Source organism: Cherax quadricarinatus, chromosome 3 (assembly GCF_038502225.1).
Source record: "Cherax quadricarinatus isolate ZL_2023a chromosome 3, ASM3850222v1, whole genome shotgun sequence".
Taxonomy (NCBI): domain Eukaryota; kingdom Metazoa; phylum Arthropoda; class Malacostraca; order Decapoda; family Parastacidae; genus Cherax; species Cherax quadricarinatus.
Window position 1 is genome coordinate 65,627,799 of NC_091294.1, and position 24,151 is coordinate 65,651,949.

Genomic DNA, 24,151 nt, shown 5'->3' on the forward strand with positions numbered 1-24,151 from the left:
CACCCTCCATGTACATTCTCTCCCATCATGTACGTCCTCACCCTCCATGTAAATTCTCTCCCATCATGTACGTCCTCACCCTCCATCTACATTCTCTCCCATCTCATTCTCTCCCATCATGTACGTCCTCATGTACATTCTCTCCCATCATGTACGTCCTCACCCTCCATGTATATTCTCTCCCATCATGTACGTCCTCACCCTCCATGTACATTCTCTCCCATCATGTACGTCCTCACCCTCCATGTATATTCTCTCCCATCATGTACGTCCTCACCCTCCATGTACATTCTCTCCCATCATGTACGTCCTCACCCTCCATGTACATTCTCTCCCATCATGTACGTCCTCACCCTCCATGTATATTCTCTCCCATCATGTACGTCCTCACCCTCCATGTACATTCTCTCCCATCATGTACGTCCTCACCCTCCATGTATATTCTCTCCCATCATGTACGTCCTCACCCTCCATGTACATTCTCTCCCATCATGTACGTCCTCACCCTCCATGTATATTCTCTCCCATCATGTACGTCCTCACCCTCCATGTACATTCTCTCCCATCATGTACGTCCTCACCCTCCATGTACATTCTCTCCCATCATGTACGTCCTCACCCTCCATGTACATTCTCTCCCATCATGTACGTCCTCATGTACCCTCCATGTCCTCACCCTCCGTGTACATTCTCTCCCATCATGTACGTCCTCACCCTCCATGTACATTCTCTCCCATCATGTACGTCCTCACCCTCCATGTACATTCTCTCCCATCATGTACGTCCTCACCCTCCATGTACATTCTCTCCCATCATGTACGTCCTCACCCTCCATGTACATTCTCTCCCATCATGTACGTCCTCACCCTCCATGTACATTCTCTCCCATCATGTACGTCCTCACCCTCCATGTACATTCTCTCCCATCATGTATGTCCTCACCCTCCATGTACATTCTCTCCCATCATGTACGTCCTCACCCTCCATGTACATTCTCTCCCATCATGTACGTCCTCACCCTCCATGTACATTCTCTCCCATCATGTACGTCCTCACCCTCCATGTACATTCTCTCCCATCATGTACGTCCTCACCCTCCATGTACATTCTCTCCCATCATGTACGTCCTCACCCTCCATGTACATTCTCTCCCATCATGTACGTCCTCACCCTCCATGTACATTCTCTCCCATCATGTACGTCCTCACCCTCCATGTACATTCTCTCCCATCATGTACGTCCTCACCCTCCATGTACATTCTCTCCCATCATGTACGTCCTCACCCTCCATGTACATTCTCTCCCATCATGTACGTCCTCACCCTCCATGTACATTCTCTCCCATCATGTACGTCCTCACCCTCCATGTACATTCTCTCCCATCATGTACGTCCTCACCCTCCTCACCCTCCTTGTACATTCTCTCCCATCATGTACGTCCTCACCCTCCATGTACATTCTCTCCCATCATGTACGTCCTCACCCTCCATGTACATTCTCTCCCATCATGTACGTCCTCACCCTCCATGTACATTCTCTCCCATCATGTACGTCCTCACCTCTCCATGTACATTCTCTCCCATCATGTACGTCCTCACCCTCCATGTACATTCTCTCCCATCATGTATGTCCTCACCCTCCATGTACATTCTCTCCCATCATGTACGTCCTCACCCTCCATGTACATTCTCTCCCATCATGTACGTCCTCACCCTCCATGTACATTCTCTCCCATCATGTACGTCCTCACCCTCCATGTACATTCTCTCCCATCATGTACGTCCTCACCCTCCATGTACATTCTCTCCCATCATGTACGTCCTCACCCTCCATGTACATTCTCTCCCATCATGTACGTCCTCACCCTCCATGTACATTCTCTCCCATCATGTACGTCCTCACCCTCCATGTACATTCTCTCCCATCATGTACGTCCTCACCCTCCATGTACATTCTCTCCCATCATGTACGTCCTCACCCTCCATGTACATTCTCTCCCATCATGTACGTCCTCACCCTCCATGTACATTCTCTCCCATCATGTACGTCCTCACCCTCCATGTACATTCTCTCCCATCATGTACGTCCTCACCCTCCATGTACATTCTCTCCCATCATGTACGTCCTCACCCTCCATGTACATTCTCTCCCATCATGTACGTCCTCACCCTCCATGTACATTCTCTCCCATCATGTACGTCCTCACCCTCCATGTACATTCTCTCCCATCATGTACGTCCTCACCCTCCATGTACATTCTCTCCCATCATGTACGTCCTCACCCTCCATGTACATTCTCTCCCATCATGTACGTCCTCACCCTCCATGTACATTCTCTCCCATCATGTACGTCCTCACCCTCCATGTACATTCTCTCCCATCATGTACGTCCTCACCCTCCATGTACATTCTCTCCCATCATGTACGTCCTCACCCTCCATGTACATTCTCTCCCATCATGTACGTCCTCACCCTCCATGTACATTCTCTCCCATCATGTACGTCCTCACCCTCATGTATTCTCTCCCATCATGTACGTCCTCACCCTCCTTGTACATTCTCTCCCATCATGTATGTCCTCACCCTCCATGTGCATTCTCTCCCATCATGTACGTCCTCACCCTCCATGTACATTCTCTCCCATCATGTACGTCCTCACCCTACATGTACATTCTCTCCCATCATGTACGTCCTCACCCTCCATGTACATTCTCTCCCATCATGTACGTCCTCACCCTACATGTACATTCTCTCCCATCATGTACGTCCTCACCCTACATGTACATTCTCTCCCATCATGTACGTCCTCACCTCTAATGTACTCCCTCACCTTTCGCGAACACTATTACGTGCACAACATATTCTCAAAGACATCCTCACCATCATTTTCACCATCACCTCTCGTGTGCACCATCACCTCTCGTGTGCACCATCATGAACACCATCACCTCTCTTGTGCACCATCATGAACATCATCACCTCTCTTGTGCACCATATACACCATTACCTCTCTTGTGCACGCACCATCATGAACACCATCACCTGTCTCGTGCACCATCATGCACAAATCATTTCTCGTGTGCACCGCCATGTACACCATCACCTCTCATGTACACCACTATGTACACCCTCCCCTCTCATGTACACCACTATGTACACCCTCCCCTCTCATGTACACCACAATGCACACCCTCACCTCTCATGTACACCACTATGTACACCCTCCCCTCTCATGTACACCACTATGTACACCCTCCCCTCTCATGTACACCACAATGCACACCTTCACCTGTCATGTACACCACTATGCTCACGATCACATCTCATGTACACCACTACGTACGCCTTCACCTTTAATGCATACCATGATGCACATCACCTCTCATGTACACCACTATTCACACCCTCATCTCTCATGTACACCATTATGTGCAGCTTTAGTTCTCGTGTACACCATAATGCAGATATTTTCTCGTGTACACCAGCATGTTCATAGACAGTGCACGTAGTTCTTACGTACACCATCATATGCGCCTCACCACTCATGTACATCTTTAACTCTCATGTACACCATCAAACACCATCATGTGCACCCTAACCTCTCATGTACACCATCAAACACCATCATGTGCACCCTAACCTCTCATGTACACCATCAAACACCATCATGTGCACCCTAACCTCTCATGTACACCATCAAACACCATCATGTGCACCCTAACCTCTCATGTACACCATCAAACACCATCATGTGTACCCTAACCTCTCATGTACACCATCAAACACCATCATGTGCACCCTAACCTCTCACGTACACCATCAAACACCATCATGTGCACCCTAACCTCTCATGTACACCATCAAACACCATCATGTGCACCCTAACCTCTCATGTACACCATCAAACACCATCATGTGCACCCTAACCTCTCATGTACACCATCATCCACAGATTTTCCTCTTACGTACACCATGCTTACCCTTACCTCTCTTGTATTGTGTACATTCATGTACGTCTTCACCTGTCATGGACTCCATCATGCGCATTCTCACCACTCATGAACCTATCATGTACACCCTTTGCTTATGTACATGCAACCTTGTCTCCTATGTGCACCATCATGAACGTACAGCCTTGCCTCCCATGTGCACCATCATGAACGTACAGCCTTGCCTCCCATGTGTGCCATCATGAACGTACAGCCTTGCCTCCCATGTGCACCATCATGAACGTACAGCCTTGCCTCCCATGTGCACCATCATGAACGTACAGCCTTGCCTCCCATGTGTGCCATCATGAACGTACAGCCTTGCCTCCCATGTGTGCCATCATGAACGTACAGCCTTGCCTCCCATGTGTGCCATCATGAACGTACAGCCTTGCCTCTCATGTGCACCATCATGAACGTACAGCCTTGCCTCCCATGTGCACCATAATGAACGTACAGCCTTGCCTCTCATGTGCACCATCATGAACGTACAGCCTTGCCTCCCATGTGTGCCATCATGAACGTACAGCCTTGCCTCCCATGTGTGCCATCATGAACGTACAGCCTTGCCTCCCATGTGCACCATCATGAACGTACAGCCTTGCCTCCCATGTGCACCATCATGAACGTACAGCCTTGCCTCCCATGTGTGCCATCATGAACGTACAGCCTTGCCTCCCATGTGTGCCATCATGAACGTACAGCCTTGCCTCCCATGTGTGCCATCATGAACGTACAGCCTTGCCTCTCATGTGCACCATCATGAACGTACAGCCTTGCCTCCCATGTGCACCATCATGAACGTACAGCCTTGCCTCTCATGTGCACCATCATGAACGTACAGCCTTGCCTCCCATGTGTGCCATCATGAACGTACAGCCTTGCCTCCCATGTGTGCCATCATGAACGTACAGCCTTGCCTCCCATGTGTGCCATCATGAACGTACAGCCTTGCCTCTCTTGTGCACCATCATGAACGTACAGCCTTGCCTCCCATGAGTGCCATCATGAACGTACAGCCTTGCCTCCCATGTGTGCCATCATGAACGTACAGCCTTGCCTCCCATGTGTGCCATCATGAACGTACAGCCTTGCCTCCCATGTGTGCCATCATGAACGTACAGCCTTGCCTCCCATGTGTGCCATCATGAACGTACAGCCTTGCCTCCCATGTGTGCCATCATGAACGTACAGCCTTGCCTCTCATGTGCACCATCATGAACGTACAGCCTTGCCTCCCATGTGTGCCATCATGAACGTACAGCCTTGCCTCTCATGTGCACCATCATGAACGTACAGCCTTGCCTCCCATGTGTGCCATCATGAACGTACAGCCTTGCCTCCCATGTGCACCATCATGAACGTACAGCCTTGCCTCCCATGTGTGCCATCATGAACGTACAGCCTTGCCTCCCATGTGTGCCATCATGAACGTACAGCCTTGCCTCTCATGTGCACCATCATGAACGTACAGCCTTGCCTCCCATGTGCACCATCATGAACGTACAGCCTTGCCTCCCATGTGCACCATATTGAACGTACAGCCTTGCCTCCCATGTGCACCATCATGAACGTACAGCCTTGCCTCCCATGTGTGCCATCATGAACGTACAGCCTTGCCTCCCATGTGCACCATCATGAACGTACAGCCTTGCCTCCCATGTGTGCCATCATGAACGTACAGCCTTGCCTCCCATGTGCACCATCATGAACGTACAGCCTTGCCTCTCATGTACACCATGTACAGCCTCACCTCTCATGTACACCATGTACAATCTCACCTCTCATGTACACCATGTACAGCCTTGCCTCTCATGTACACCATGTACAATCTCACCTCTCATGTACACCATGTACAGCCTCACCTCTCATGTACACCATGTACAATCTCACCTCTCATGTACACCATGTACAGCCTTACCTCTCATGTACACCATGTACAGCCTCACCTCTCATGTACACCATGTACAGCCTTGCCTCTCATGTACACCATGTACAACCTCACCTCTCATGTACACCATGTACAGCCTTACCTCTCATGTACACCATGTACAGCCTTACCTCTCATGTACACCATGTACAACCTTACCTCTCATGTACACCATGTACAACCTTACCTCTCATGTACACCATGTACAGCCTTACCTCTCATGTACACCATGTACAGCCTTACCTCTCATGTACACCATGTACAACCTCACCTCTCATGTACACCATGTACAACCTTACCTCTCATGTACACCATGTACAACCTTACCTCTCATGTACACCATGTACAACCTCACCTATCATGTACACCATGTACAACCTTACCTCTCATGTACACCATGTACAACCTTACCTCTCATGTACATCATGTACAACCTTACCTCTCATGTACACCATGTACAGCCTTACCTCTCATGTACACCATGTACAACCTCACCTCTCATGTACACCATGTACAGCCTTACCTCTCATGTACACCATGTACAACCTCACCTCTCATGTACACCATGTACAGCCTTACCTCTCATGTACACCATGTACAGCCTTACCTCTCATGTACACCATGTACAACCTCACCTCTCATGTACACCATGTACAGCCTTACCTCTCATGTACACCATGTACAACCTCACCTCTCATGTACACCATGTACAGCCTTACCTCTCATATACACCATGTACAGCCTTGCCTCTCATGTACACCATGTACAACCTCACCTCTCATGTACACCATGTACAGCCTTGCCTCTCATGTACACCATGTACAGCCTTGCCTCTCATGTACACCATGTACAACCTCACCTCTCATGTACACCATGTACAACCTCACCTCTCATGTACACCATGTACAACCTTACCTCTCATGTACACCATGTACAACCTCACCTCTCACGTACACCATGTACAGCCTTACCTCTCATGTACATCATGTACAACCTTACCTCTCATCTCCTGGGACTGGTCAGCACCGAAGTACTTGTCGTCATCAATAGTTACAATGGCGTAGTGTTGCAGCTCCTGGCCCACCGCCTCTCTCAGTGCCAGAACGAAGTCCCACTGAACCTCGAACGACGCTACCAACACATAGACTGTTGACAGGAGAGAAGACAGGGAGCATGAGACATCGTCCGTGAGACAAGCAGTGTGTGAGAGACATTGTCCGTGTGACAAGGCAGTGTGTGTGAGACAGTATCCATGAGACAAGGCAGTGTGTGTGAGGCAGTATCCATGAGACAAGGCAGTGTGTGAGAGACAGCGTCAATGAGACAAGGCAGTGTGTGAGACAGTGACCGTGAGACAAGGCAGTGTGTGTGAGAGTGTCCATGAGACAAGGCAGTGTGTGTGAGAGAGTGTCCGTGAGACAAGGCAGTGTGTGAGAGACAGTGTCCATGAGACAAGGCAGTGTGTGTGAGACAGTGTCCATGAGACAGTGTCCATGAGACAAGGCAGTGTGTGTGAGACAGAGTTCATGAGACAAGGCAGTGTGTGTGAGACAGTGTCCATGAGACAAGGCAGTGTGTGTGAGACAGTGTCAATGAGACAAGGTAGTGTGTGTGTGAGACAGTGTCCAATAAGTTAGACGTCCTCGATGACGCACTGACTTTCTTGGGTTATCCTGGGTGGCTAACCCTCCGGGGTTAAAAATCCGAACGAAATCTTATCTTATCTTATCTTATGATGTCTAGGGACGGTTCCTTGATTCCTTCATGCCACTCCTCACATATGTTATTCCGTTCGCATTTGTTTACCAAACCTGTGCGTGTGTGTGTGTGTGTGTCCTACAACAAATCACCTAAAACCTATTGTTGCCCATGAGAAATTAATTGCTAGACTACTCACCTAATCAGGTTCAAGACAACACACAAACGCAATATTCAGAAGTTTTAATTTGCTAAGTATGCAACACATCCACGCCTACTACCGAGCATTTGCTTATTTACGACCCATAAAAGGAACTTCAATCCAACACTCAAATTCTTCTTGGAGATCTGCAACACATGTAGACACTTCAGAGGAAATAACTGAAGTTACTACCAACTTAAAAAATATATTTATTAAAGCACCTCCTGAGCCATATTTAATCCCCCCAATAAATAATAATAATAATAATAATGTGTACGAATGGTATATAATACCGACAAGATGAGATTAAGACACATGTGCAACATCTGGATATCTTTATTGTAGACGTTTCGCCATCCAGTGGCTTTATCAATACAAATTCTAGGACATAACTTAAAGACAGTAGAACTATGTACAGAAGATGAGGTAATCAGTCCCTCAACCTAGGAGTAGGTGCGAACAGCACCATAGTCGTGGAGATTCTGAAGCAGAAGAAAGAATCTTGGCGCTTATATAGTAACGTCAGGTGTAGCAGACGAGGGCATAGTCACTGGTAGGTGGGATTCCCCAGTGGAAGTAGGTCCTTCCCAAAGAGATGGGTTAGTTGTAGTAGTAGTTGTCGTAGCCGTGAAGGTTATGTACATGTCCTCAGAATTAAGATTCCATGATGTTGCAGTGTCTGACAAGTTGTGTACGAATGGTATATAATACCGACAAGATGAGATAGTTCTACTGTCTTCAAGTTATGTCCTAGAATTTGTATTGATAAAGCCACTAGATGGCGAAACGTCTACAATAAAGATACCCAGATGTTGCACATGTGTCTTAATCTCATCATCATCATAAAAATAATAATAATAATAATAATAATAATAATAATAATAATAATATCTTTATTTACTACAAGTACACGTACAAGGTATACAGTCTTAGCTGACATCAGTAACACACTACTATATAGAAAGCCGCTTGTTATGCTGAGCATTTCGGGCAAAATAGGTCAGTTTTGTCTCAGGATGCGACCCACACCAGTCCACTAACACCCAGGTGCACATTTTTACTGATGGGTTAACATGGACAACCGGTGTAAGGAAAAACGCCCAATGTTTTCCACCCTTTGTAGGGAATCGAACCCGGACCCCTTACCGTGTGAAGCGAGAACTTTTGCCACCAGGCCACGGGTCACCATCAAATCAAAACTAACCCTCTTGATCTAAACTATGTTAGCATTCATAATGATGTTATCACTATCACCAGTATAATGATGTTTTCACTATCACCAGTATAATGATGTTATCACTATCACCAGTATAATGATGTTATCACTATCACCAGTATAATGATGTTCTCACTATCACCAGTATAATGATGTTCTCACTATCACCAGTATAATGATGTTATCACTATCACCAGTATAATGATGTTATCACTATCACCAGTATAATGATGTTATCACTATCACCAGTATAATGATGTTATCACTATCACCAGTATAATGATGTTATCACTATCACCAGTGTAATGATGTTTTCACTATCACCAGTATAATGATGTTATCACTATCACCAGTATAATGATGTTATCACTATCACCAGTATAATGATGTTATCACTATCACCAGTATAATGATGTTTTCACTATCACCAGTGTAATGATGTTATCACTATCACCAGTATAATGATGTTATCACTATCACCAGTATAATGATGTTATCACTATCACCAGTATAATGATGTTATCACTATCACCAGTATAATGATGTTATCACTATCACCAGTATAATGATGTTATCACTATCACCAGTGTAATGATGTTTTCACTATCACCAGTATAATGATGTTATCACTATCACCAGTATAATGATGTTATCACTATCACCAGTATAATGATGTTATCACTATCACCAGTATAATGATGTTTTCACTATCACCAGTGTAATGATGTTATCACTATCACCAGTATAATGATGTTATCACTATCACCAGTATAATGATGTTATCACTATCACCAGTATAATGATGTTATCACTATCACCAGTATAATGATGTTTTCACTATCACCAGTGTAATGATGTTTTCACTATCACCAGTGTAATGATGTTATCACTATCACCAGTATCATGATGTTATCACTATCACCAGTATAATGATGTTATCACTATCACCAGTGTAATGATGTTATCACTATCACCAGTATAATGATGTTATCACTATCACCAGTATAATGATGTTATCACTATCACCAGTATAATGATGTTTTCACTATCACCAGTGTAATGATGTTATCACTATCACCAGTATCATGATGTTATCACTATCACCAGTATAATGATGTTTTCACTATCACCAGTATAATGACGTTTTCACTATCACCAGTATAATGATGTTTTCACTATCACCAGTGTAATGATGTTATCACTATCACCAGTATAATGATGTTTTCACTATCACCAGTGTAATGATGTTATCACTATCACCAGTATCATGATGTTATCACTATCACCAGTATAATGATGTTTTCACTATCACCAGTATAATGACGTTTTCACTATCACCAGTATAATGATGTTTTCACTATCACCAGTATAATGATATTTTTACTATCACCAGTATAATGACGTTTTCACTATCACCAGTATAATGATGTTTTCACTATCACCAGTATAATGTTGTTTTCACTATCACCAGTATAATGATGTTTTCACTATCACCAGTATAATGATGTTTTCACTATCACCAGTATAATGATGTTTTCACTATCACCAGTATAATGATATTTTCACTATCACCAGTATAATGATATTTTCACTATCACCAGTATAATGATGTTTTCACTATCACCAGTATAATGATGTTTTCACTATCACCAGTATAATGATGTTTTCACTATCACCAGTATAATGATGTTTTCACTATCACCAGTATAGTGATGTTTTCACTATCACCTGTATAATGATGTTTTCACTATCACCAGTATAATGATGTTTTCACTATCACCTGTATAATGATGTTTTCACTATCACCTGTATAATGATGTTTTCACTATCACCAGTATAATGATGTTTTCACTATCACCTGTATAATGATGTTTTCACTATCACCAGTATAATGATGTTTTCACTATCACCAGTATAATGATGTTTTCACTATCACCTGTATAATGATGTTTTCACTATCACCAGTATAATGATGTTTTCACTATCACCAGTATAATGATGTTTTCACTATCACCAGTGTAATGATGTTTTCACTATCACCTGTATAATGATGTTCTCACTATCACCAGTATAATGATGTTTTCACTATCACCAGTGTAATGATGTTTTCACTATCACCTGTATAATGATGTTTACCTGGAGTTTACCTGGAGAGAGTTCCGGGGGTCAACGCCCCCGCGGCCCGGTCTGAGACCAGGCCTCCTGGTGGATCAGAGCCTGATCAACCAGGCTGTTGCTGCTGGCTGCACGCAAACCAACATACGAGCCACAGCCCGGCTGATCCGGAACTGACTTTAGGTGCTTGTCCAGTGCCAGCTTGAAGACTGCCAGGGGTCTGTTGGTAATCCCCCTTATGTGTGCTGGGAGGCAGTTGAACAGTCTCGGGCCCCTGACACTTATTGTATGGTCTCTTAACGTGCTAGTGACACCCCTGCTTTTCATTGGGGGGATGGTGCATCGTCTGCCAAGTCTTTTGCTTTCGTAGTGGGTGATTTTCGTGTGCAAGTTCGGTACTAGTCCCTCTAGGATTTTCCAGGTGTATATAATCATGTATCTCTCCCTCCTGCGTTCCAGGGAATACAGGTTTAGGAACCTCAAGCGCTCCCAATAATTGAGGTTATCACTATCACCAGTATAATGATGTTCTCACTATCACCAGTATAATGATGTTTTCACTATCACCAGTGTAATGATGTTTTCACTATCACCAGTATAATGATGTTTTCACTATCACCAGTGTAATGATGTTTTCACTATCACCTGTATAATGATGTTATCACTATCACCAGTATAATGATGTTCTCACTATCACCAGTATAATGATGTTCTCACTATCACCAGTATAATGATGTTTTCACTATCACCAGTGTAATGATGTTTTCACTATCACCAGTATAATGATGTTTTCACTATCACCAGTGTAATGATGTTTTCACTATCACCAGTGTAATGATGTTTTCACTATCACCAGTGTAATGATGTTCTCACTATCACCAGTATAATGATGTTTTCACTATCACCAGTATAATGATATTTTCACTATCACCAGTATAATGATGTTTTCACTATCACCAGTATAATGATGTTTTCACTATCACCAGTATAATGATGTTTTCACTATCACCAGTATAATGATGTTTTCACTATCACCAGTATAATGATGTTCTCACTATGACCAGTATAATGATGTTTTCACTATCACCAGTATAATGATGTTTTCACTATCACCAGTATAATGATGTTTTCACTATCACCAGTGTAATGATGTTTTCACTATCACCAGTGTAATGATGTTCTCACTATCACCTGTATAATGATGTTTTCACTATCACCTGTATAATGATGTTTTCACTATCACCTGTATAATGATGTTTTCACTATCACCAGTGTAATGATGTTTTCACTATCACCAGTATAATGATGTTCTCACTATCACCTGTATAATGATGTTTTCACTATCACCTGTATAATGATGTTTTCACTATCACCAGTGTAATGATGTTCTCACTATCACCTGCATAATGATGTTTTCACTATCACCAGTGTAATGACGTTATCACTATCACCAGTGTAATGATGTTTTCACTATCACCAGTATAATGATGTTTTCACTATCACCTGTATAATGATGTTTTCACTATCACCAGTGTAATGACGTTATCACTATCACCAGTATAATGATGTTTTCACTATCACCAGTATAATGATGTTTTCACTATCACCAGTGTAATGACGTTATCACTATCACCAGTGTAATGATGTTTTCACTATCACCAGTATAATGATGTTTTCACTATCACCAGTGTAATGACGTTATCACTATCACCAGTGTAATGATGTTTTCACTATCACCAGTGTAATGATGTTTTCACTATCACCTGTATAATGATGTTCTCACTATCACCAGTATGATGATGTTTTCACTATCACCAGTATAATGATGTTTTCACTATCACCAGTGTAATGATGTTTTCACTATCACCTGTATAATGATGTTCTCACTATCACCTGTATAATGATGTTTTCACTATCACCTGTATAATGATGTTCTCACTATCACCAGTTTAATGATGTTTTCACTATCACCAGTGTAATGATGTTTTCACTATCACCTGTATAATGATGTTCTCACTATCACCAGTATAATGATGTTTTCACTATCACCAGTGTAATGATGTTTTCACTATCACCTGTATAATGATGTTCTCACTATCACCAGTATAATGATGTTTTCACTATCACCAGTGTAATGATGTTTTCACTATCACCTGTATAATGATGTTCTCACTATCACCAGTATAATGATGTTTTCATTATCACCAGTGTAATGATGTTTTCACTATCACCTGTATAATGATGTTCTCACTATCACCAGTATAATGATGTTCTCACTATCACCAGTATAATGATGTTTTCACTGTCACCAGTGTAATGATGTTTTCACTATCACCAGTATAATGATGTTTTCACTATCACCAGTGTAATGATGTTTTCTCTATCACCAGTGTAATGATGTTCTCACTATCACCAGTATAATGATGTTTTCACTATCACCAGTATAATGATGTTCTCACTATCACCAGTATAATGATGTTTTCACTATCACCAGTGTAGTGATGTTTTCACTATCACCAGTATAATGATGTTTTCACTATCACCAGTGTAATGATGTTTTCACTATCACCAGTGTAATGATGTTCTCACTATCACCAGTGTAATGATGTTTTCACTATCACCAGTATAATGATGTTTTCACTATCACCAGTATAATGATGTTCTCACTATCACCAGTATAATGATGTTTTCACTATCACCAGTATAATGATGTTTTCACTATCACCAGTATAATGATGTTTTCACTGTCACCAGTATAATGATGTTCTCACTATGACCAGTATAATGATGTTTTCACTATCACCAGTATAATGATGTTTTCACTATCACCAGTATTATGATGTTTTCACTATCACCAGTGTAATGATGTTTTCACTATCACCAGTGTAATGATGTTCTCACTATCACCTGTATAATGATGTTTTCACTATCACCTGTATAATGATGTTTTCACTATCACCAGTATAATGATGTTTTCACTATCACCAGTGTAATGATGTTTTCACTATCACCAGTATAATGATGTTCTCACTATCACCTGTATAATGATGTTTTCACTATCACCTGTATAATGATGTTTTCACTATCACCAGTGTAATGATGTTCTCACTATCACCTGTATAATGATGTTTTCACTATCACCTGTATAATGATGTTTTCACTATCACCAGTATAATGATGTTTTCACTATCACCAGTGTAATGATGTTTTCACTATCACCAGTATAATGATGTTCTCACTATCACCTGTATAATGATGTTTTCACTATCACCAGTATAATGATGTTTTCACTATCACCAGTATAATGATGTTTTCACTATCACCAGTATAATGATGTTTTCACTATCACCAGTATAATGATGTTTTCACTATCACCAGTATAATGATGTTTTCACTATCACCTGTATAATGATGTTTTCACTATCACCTGTATAATGATGTTTTCACTATCACCAGTGTAATGATGTTTTCACTATCACCTGTATAATGATGTTTTCACTATCACCAGTATAATGATATTTTCACTATCACCAGTATAATTCAGCATAAACAGGCTCTACCTCTTTATTCACAACCTTAAATATCACAAATCATAATTTAAATTATTTTATTAAATGTCAAGGACGGCATCTTAAAACATTCAGTTAATCTTGTTATACAGTTTGTTGGAAATTTTAAGATTTTCCTATGATTTATGTGTAGTAACTGATAGTGACAGATGTTTGTGTGATAACACAAGTGTGATGTGTTGATGTGACTTTGGAAAGGTGACAAGTTGTAGGGGAATCAACGGGCTCCCTATAATTTCCTTATTGGAATAAGTTGATTAAGCGAGGTGGAACTGTTGTATTATTAAAGTGATTTATTGATAAATTAGACATATGTGCAACACTTGGGTATTTGTATTGAGGAAACGTTTCGCCACACAGTGGTTTCATCAGTCCATGCAAAGAAGAATGGTGAAGAATAGAAAGAGTTTGAGGTACTCAGTCCCTCAGCCTTGAGTCGATGTAGTCTCTCTATCAATCTTGAAAAGAACACAGCATATGGGCGAAGTGGCTTATATACTGTAGACAGGTGAGGTGCAGCAGTCGTAGGTGGTATCACACTTGACAAATCCAAATGTGGAAGTAGGTCATGACTATAGGTTAGGCAAGTGAAGAATTCCCTGTATTAAGATCCCGAGATGTTGCTGTGTCTGACAGGAATGTACATAAATGGTCCAGAGAACCAATGAGCAGCATCCGACAAGCAACATCTTGGGATCTTAATATATGGAATTCTTTACCTGCCTAACCTTTAGGAATGACCTACTTCCACATCTGGATATGTCAAGTGTGATGCCACTGCTGGTATCACCTCACCTGTCTAGAGTATATAAGCAACTTCTTCGTGCATACTCTGTATTCCTTTCAAAATTGATTGATTACATCGACTCAAGGCTGAGGGACTGATTACCTCAAACTCCTTCTGTTCTTCACCATTCTCCTTTGTATGGACTGATGAAGCCACTGTGTGGCGAAACGTTTCCTCAATAAAGATACATAAGTGTTACACATGTGTCTAATTTATCAACTTGCCGGTTCTCTGCACCACTTATTTAATGTGGTAATTATTCTGATAAGGAAATTATATTACACACCAAGAAATATCACTAAATTTAAACAAAAATATATGTACAAAATAAGACAGGAGAGGAGAAACAAATATGGAGTAATGGGACGGACGTCCTGGCGAGTTAGTGCATCATTTATTTAACGTAATATTGGTCGATAGAGAGATTACCGGAGAAATTCGTAATACAAAGTAAATAAAGAGGAAATACATCTGAAAGGCTCCAGATATATATTAAAACGTAACCATGAAGAATGATATAGACGACAAATGGGATGCGGAAGCTGGATGTTACTATATTGCCTACCACATATATTTTGTAATAATTAATGTACAGCTTCCAGTGTGTTATTACATTACACAACAGGTAAGGTTGCTATATGTTGGCCAGTGTACTAGTTACTAGGATACAGCACAAAAAATAATAGCTTGGTAAGTAATATACTTTTTTTTTCACTCAGCTGAAATAATGAAATTAATAATCGTTAATTAGTAGATGAAACAAGTATTTATAACTGTCAATCCCATATAACTTCTTTATAATTATACAGTCCACTAAATTCTCCAATTTTTCTGGTGTATATTTTCATAATAAATGTATAGGAACCATATGTTAATAATCTAGAGTCCAGGAGTTAGTTGGTGAGCTGAAACAGTGAGCACTGAAAAGGGGACATACTTCACCACCTCAGTGTTCCTAAAGTCCTACAACCCTCGAAGACACATCAACATCAGCACGTTACAATTTGCTTTTGTGTCAAGTGTTGTTCCTAGTGTCTGGGTGGAAAGTAAATTCGAGATTGTGTTCTGGTGAATAAAATCCCGACTTAATTTCAAACACAGTTGTTAAGTCGTTGTAAGTCAATTTTACGGCTGCTATGTATAATGGAGGCCTTTCAATAAGAAAATTTAAACCTGGAAATTCATCCTATATAAGTTATATAATGTACTGATAGAATAAAGTTTTCTCTGATATTTCCATTGGCACTTTGTGTGTTGTAGTGTGTTGGATCAGTCATGAAGGTGTTGTAGTGTGTTGGATCAGTCATGAAGGTGTTGTAGTGTGTTGGATCAGTCATGAAGGTGTTGTAGTGTCTTGGATCAGTCATGAAGGTGTTGTAGTGTCTTAGATCAGTCATGAAGGTGTTGTAGTGTCTTAGATCAGTCATGAAGGTGTTGTAGTGTCTTGGATCAGTCATGAAGGTGTTGTAGTGTCTTAGATCAGTCATGAAGGTGTTGTAGTGTCTTGGATCAGTCATGAAGGTGTTGTAGTGTCTTGAATCAGTCATGAAGGTGTTGTAGTGTCTTGAATCAGTCATGAAGGTGTTGTAGTGTCTTGGATCAGTCATGAAGGTGTTGTAGTGTCTTGGATCAGTCATGAAGGTGTTGTAGTGTCTTAGATCAGTCATGAAGGTGTTGTAGTGTCTTGGATCAGTCATGAAGGTGTTGTAGTGTCTTGGATCAGTCATGAAGGTGTTGTAGTGTCTTAGATCAGTCATGAAGGTGTTGTAGTGTCTTGGATCAGTCATGAAGGTGTTGTAGTGTCTTGTATTAGTCATGAAGGTGTTGTAGTGTCTTGAATCAGTCATGAAGGTGTTGTAGTGTCTTGGATCAGTCATGAAGGTGTTGTAGTGTCTTGGATCAGTCATGAAGGTGTTGTAGTGTCTTGGATCAGTCATGAAGGTGTTGTAGTGTCTTGGATCAGTCATGAAGGTGTTGCAGTGTCTTGTATCAGTCATGAAGGTGTTGCGGTGTCTTGGATCAGACATGAAGGTGTTGCAGTGTCTTGTATCAGTCATGAAGGTGTTGTAGTGTCTTGGATCAGTCATGAAGGTGTTGCAGTGTCTTGCATCAGTCTTGAAAGTGTTGCAGTGTCTTGGATCAGTCATGAAGGTGTTGCAGTGTCTTGGATCAGTCATGAAGGTGTTGTAGTGTCTTGGATCAGTCATGAAGGTGTTGTAGTGTCTTGGATCAGTCATGAAGGTGTTGCAGTGTCTTGGATCAGTCATGAAGGTGTTGTAGTGTCTTGGATCAGTCATGAAGGTGTTGTAGTGTCTTGGATCAGTCATGAAGGTGTTGTAGTGTCTTGGATCAGTCATGAAGGTGTTGTAGTGTCTTGGATCAGTCATGAAGGTGTTGCAGTGCCCTGGATCAGTCATGAAGGTGTTGCAGTGTCTTGGATCCGTCATGAAGGTGTCGCAGTGTCTTGGATCAGTCATGAAGGTGTTGTAGTGTCTTGGATCAGTCATGAAGGTGTTGCAGTGTCTTGGATCCGTCATGAAGGTGTCGCAGTGTCTTGGATCCGTCATGAAGGTGTCGCAGTGTCTTGTATCAGTCATGAAGGTGTTGCAGTGTCTTGGATCAGTCATGAAGGTATTGTAGTGTCTTGGATCAGTCATGAAGGTGTTGCAGTGTCTTGGATCAGTCATGAAGGTGTTGCAGTGCCCTGGATCAGTCATGAAGGTGTTGCAGTGTCTTGGATCCGTCATGAAGGTGTCGCAGTGTCTTGGATCAGTCATGAAGGTGTTGTAGTGTCTTGGATCAGTCATGAAGGTGTTGCAGTGTCTTGGATCAGTCATGAAGGTGTTGCAGTGCCCTGGATCAGTCATGAAGGTGTTGCAGTGTCTTGGATCCGTCATGAAGGTGTCGCAGTGTCTTGGATCAGTCATGAAGGTGTTGCAGTGCCCTGGATCAGTCATGAAGGTGTTGCAGTGTCTTGGATCCGTCATGAAGGTGTCGCAGTGTCTTGGATCCGTCATGAAGGTGTCGCAGTGTCTTGTATCAGTCATGAAGGTGTTGCAGTGTCTTGGATCAGTCATGAAGGTGTTGCAGTGTCTTAGATCAGTCATGAAGGTGTTGCAGTGTCTTGGATCAGTCATGAAGGTGTTGCAGTGTCTTGGATCAGTCATGAAGGTGTTGCAGTGTCCTGGATCAGTCATGAAAGTGTTGCAGTGCCTTGGAACAGTCATGAAGGTGTTGCAGTGCCCTGGATCAGTCATGAAGGTGTTGCAGTGCCCTGGATCAGTCATGAAGGTGTTGCAGTGCCCTGGATCAGTCATGAAGGTGTTGCAGTGTCTTGGATCAGTCATGAAGGTGTTGCAGTGCTCTAGATCAGTCATGAAGGTGTTGCAGTGTCGTGGATCAGTCATGAAGGTATTGCAGTGCCCTGGATCAGTCATGAAGGTGTTGCAGTGTCTTGGATCAGTCATGAAGGTGTTGCAGTGCCCTGGATCAGTCATGAAGGTGTTGCAGTGTCTTGGATCAGTCATGAAGGTGTTGCAGTGTCTTGGATCAGTCATGAAGGTATTGCAATGCCTTGGAACAGTCATGAAGGTGTTGCAGTGCCCTGGATCAGTCATGAAGGTGTTGCAGTGCCCTGGATCAATCATGAAGGTGTTGCAGTGCCTTGCATCAGTCATGAAGGTGTTGCAGTGCCCTGGATCAGTCATGAAGGTGTTGCAGTGCCTTGGAACAGTCATGAAGGTGTTGTAGTGTCTTGAATCAGTCATGAAGGTGTTGTAGTGTCTTGGATCAGTCATGAAGGTGTTGCAGTGTCTTGGATCAGTCATGAAGGTGTTGCAGTGTCTTGGATCAGTCATGAAGGTGTTGCAGTGTCCTGGATCAGTCATGAAGGTGTTGCAGTGCCTTGGAACAGTCATGAAGGTGTTGTAGTGTCTTGAATCAGTCATGAAGGTGTTGTAGTGTCTTGAATCAGTCATGAAGGTGTTGCAGTGTCTTGGATCAGTCATGAAGGTGTTGTAGTGTCTTGAATCAGTCATGAAGGTGTTGTAGTGTCTTGGATCAGTCATGAAGGTGTTGTAGTGTCTTGGATCAGTCATGAAGGTGTTGCAGTGTCCTGGATCAGTCATGAAGGTGTTGCAGTGTCCTGGATCAGTCATGAAGGTGTTGCGGTGCCTTGCGTCAGTCATGAAGGTGTTGCAGTGCCCTGGATCAGTCATGAAAGTGTTGCAGTGCCCTGGATCAGTCATGAAGGTGTTGCAGTGCCTTGGAACAGTCATGAAGGTGTTGCAGTGCCCTGGATCAGTCATGAAAGTGTTGCAGTGCCCTGGATCAGTCATGAAAGTGTTGCAGTGCCCTGGATCAGTCATGAAGGTGTTGCAGTGCCTTGGAACAGTCATGAAGGTGTTGCAGTGCCCTGGATCAGTCATGAAAGTGTTGCAGTGCCCTGGATCAGTCATGAAGGTGTTGCAGTGCCCTGGATCAGTCATGAAGGTGTTGCAGTGTCTTGGATCAGTCATGAAGGTATTGCAATGCCTTGGAACAGTCATGAAGGTGTTGCAGTGCCCTGGATCAGTCATGAAGGTGTTGCAGTGCCCTGGATCAGTCATGAAGGTGTTGCAGTGCCCTGGATCAGTCATGAAGGTGTTGCAGTGTCTTGGATCAGTCATGAAGGTGTTGCAGTGCTCTAGATCAGTCATGAAGGTGTTGCAGTGTCGTGGATCAGTCATGAAGGTATTGCAGTGCCCTGGATCAGTCATGAAGGTGTTGCAGTGTCTTGGATCAGTCATGAAGGTGTTGCAGTGCTCTAGATCAGTCATGAAGGTGTTGCAGTGTCGTGGATCAGTCATGAAGGTATTGCAGTGCCCTGGATCAGTCAGGGCCCGGTGGCCTGGTGGCTAAAGCTCCCGCTTCACACACGGAGGGCCCGGGTTCGGTTCCCGGCGGGTGGAAATATTTCGACACGTTTCCTTACACCTGTTGTCCTGTTCACCTAGCAGCAAATAGGTACCTGGGTGTTAGTCGACTGGTGTGGGTCGCATCCTGGGGGACAAGATTAAGGACCCCAATGGAAATAAGTTAGACAGTCCTTGATGACGCACTGACTTTCTTGGGTTATCCTGGGTGGCTAACCCTCCGGGGTTAAAAATCCGAACGAAATCTTATCTTATCTTATGAAGGTGTTGCAGTGCCCTGGATCAGTCATGAAGGTGTTGCAGTGTCTTGGATCAGTCATGAAGGTGTTGCAGTGTCCTGGATCAGTCATGAAGGTGTTGCAGTGTCCTGGATCAGTCATGAAGGTGTTGCAGTGTCCTGGATCAGTCATGAAGGTGTTGCAGTGTCTTGGATCAGTCATGAAGGTGTTGCAGTGCCCTGGGTCATGAAGTTCTTTCAGTGCCCTGGATCAGTCATGAAGGTGTTGCAGTGCCCTGGATCAGTCATGAAGTTCTTTCAGTGCCCTGGATCAGTCATGAAGGTGTTGCAGTGCCCTGGATCAGCCATGAAGGTGTTGCAGTGTCCTGGATCAGTCATGAAGGAGTTGCAGTGCCTTTGATCAGTCATGAAGGTGTTGCAGTGTCTTTGATCAGTCATGAAGGTGTTGCAGTGCCCTGGATCAGTCATGAAGGTGTTGCAGTGTCCTGGATCAGTCATGAAGGTGTTGCAGTGTCCTGGATCAGTCATGAAGGTGTTGCAGTGTCCTGGATCAGTCATGAAGGTGTTGCAGTGTCCTGGATCAGTCATGAAGGTGTTGCAGTGTCCTGGATCAGTCATGAAGGTGTTGCAGTGTCCTGGATCAGTCATGAAGGTGTTGCAGTGTCCTGGATCAGTCATGAAGGTGTTGCAGTGTCCTGGATCAGTCATGAAGGTGTTGCAGTGTCCTGGATCAGTCATGAAGGTGTTGCAGTGCCCTGGATCAGTCATGAAGGAGCATCTGTGTAGTGAGTCACAAAGCTTCGTTAAACTTACCCTTAATTTTTTATTCATATATTCTTTCTAACTTTCATTTTATTTTTGAAACTGTTCATATCTTAAACTCTTCCATTTTTCTATGGTACCAGATCATTGCTTACTTTTTTAAATATTTTAATCAGTGTTGGCGTGTTACATTTTGTTTCACCATTTGCTAGAGTGTGTTTCACACTGTCACCTCCCCTGCAGGAAGACTCTTGAAGTACTGTGTTTCACACTGCCCCCCCCCCCTGCAGGAAGACTCTTAAAGTACTGTGTTTCACACTGCCCCCCCCTGCAGGAAGACTCTTAAAGTACTGTGTTTCACACTGCCCCCCCCCTGCATGAAGACTCTTAAAGTACTGTGTTTCACACTGCCCCCCCCCTGCAGGAAGACTCTTAAAGTACTGTGTTTCACACTGTCACCTCCCCTGCAGGAAGACTCTTAAAGTACTGTGTTTCACACTGCCCCCCCCCTTGCAGGAAGACTCTTAATGAATTGTGTTTCACACTGTCACCTCCCTGCAGGAAGACTCTTAATGTATTGTGTTTCACACTGTCACCTCCCCTGCAGGAAGACTCTTAAAGTTGCAACACTAGGGTTGGAAACAGTAAATGTATAAAAGGCATTCAGCATGAAGTTATAAATAAAGACAATAGATCAGGTCAGCAAACAAAGGGGGACAGCAGAGGGCAGCAAGGGACTAGCTCCCTTAAGGTTTACTATACTAATAGCAGGAGTGTAAGAAATAAGATAGATGAGCTAAGATTAATTGCAAGTGCAGGAAACATAGATATTATTGCTATAACAGAGACCTGGCTCAATCTGAAAGATAGAGAGATGCCCTCTGAATGTCACATACAAGGCTATAAATTATTCCACACTGACAGGGTCAACAGGAAAGGTGGTGGAGTAGCGATGTATGTCAGAGACAATTTAAATTGTTGTGTTAGACAAGATATTAAATTAGAAGCATCAGCCACTGAATCTGTTTGGTTACAGCTTCTCGAGGGCCGAGAAAAACTAATTTTGGGTGTGATATACAGGGCCCCAAATCTTGATAGGGAGTGCAGTAAACTTCTATGGGACGAAATTCGTAAGGCATCTACATACGAAAATGTTGTGCTAATGGGAGATTTCAACTATAGACAGATTGACTGGAGCAATTTGACAGGAAATTTAGAGTCAGGTGACTTTCTTGATACGATCCAGGATTGTTTTTTAAAACAGTTTGTGACAGAGCCTACTAGGGGAAATAACCTCCTTGACTTGGTTCTTGCCAGTAGGGAAACACTAATTAATAATCTTGAGGTTAATGATGAGCTTGGGGAAAGTGATCACAAATCACTCAGTTTTAATATATCATGGAATTCCCCTAATAATGGCAATCAAGTCTCCGTCCCTGACTTTCGCTTGGCTGATTTCATAGGACTGAAAAATTACTTATGTGGGCTGAACTGGAATGACCTGACTAAGGGTCAGGTAGGTGGTGATGGTTGCCGATATGATGCTTTCCAGGGCATAGTTCTAGCTGCTCAGTCAAATTATGTTCCAAATAGGGAAATCAGATCAAACAAAAATGATCCTAAATGGATGAACAATAGATTAAAATATCTGATTGGTCAAAAGAGAGGCATATATAGGCAAATCAAAAGAGGAGAGGGGCAATTAAGAAATCGATATATTCAGTTAAAGAGAGAAATAAAAAAGGGAATTAGAAAAGCAAAAAGAGATTATGAGGTTAAAGTTGCAAGAGAATCGAAGACTAACCCAAAAGGATTCTTTCAGGTATACAGAAGTAAGATCAGGGACAAGATAGGCCAACTCAAAAGTTCCTCGGGTCAGCTCACTGACAGTGATAAGGAAATGTGTAGAATTTTTAACACATACTTCCTCTCAGTTTTTACACAGGAGGATACCAGCGATATTCCAGTAATGATAAATTATGTAGAACAGGACGAGAATAAACTGTGCACGATAAGGGTCACGAGTGACATGGTCCTTAGGCAAATAGATAAATTAAAACCTAACAAATCCCCAGGCCCTGATGAACTGTATGCAAGGGTTCTAAAGGAATGTAAAGAGGAGCTTAGCACACCTTTGGCTAATCTTTTCAACATATCACTACAAACGGGCATGGTGCCAGATAAGTGGAAAATGGCAAATGTGATACCTATTTTCAAAACAGGTGACAGGTCCTTAGCTTCGAACTATAGACCAATAAGCCTAACCTCCATAGTGGGAAAATTTATGGAATCAATAATTGCCGAGGCAGTTCGTAGCCACCTTGAAAAGCATAAATTAATCAACGAATCTCAGCATGGTTTTACAAAGGGGCGTTCCTGCCTTACGAATTTATTAACTTTTTTCACTAAGGTAGTTGAGGAGGTAGATCATGGTAATGAATATGATATTGTGTATATGGACTTCAGCAAGGCTTTTGACAGGGTCCCACATCAGAGACTATTGAGGAAAATTAAAGCACATGGAATAGGAGGAGAAATTTTTTCCTGGATAGAGGCATGGTTGACAAATAGGCAGCAGAGAGTTTGCATAAATGGGGAGAAATCAGAGTGGGGAAGCGTTACGAGCGGTGTTCCATAGGGGTCAGTGTTGGGCCCCCTGCTGTTCACAATCTATATAAACGACATACATGAGGGCATAAAGAGCGACATCGGCAAGTTTGCCGATGACACCA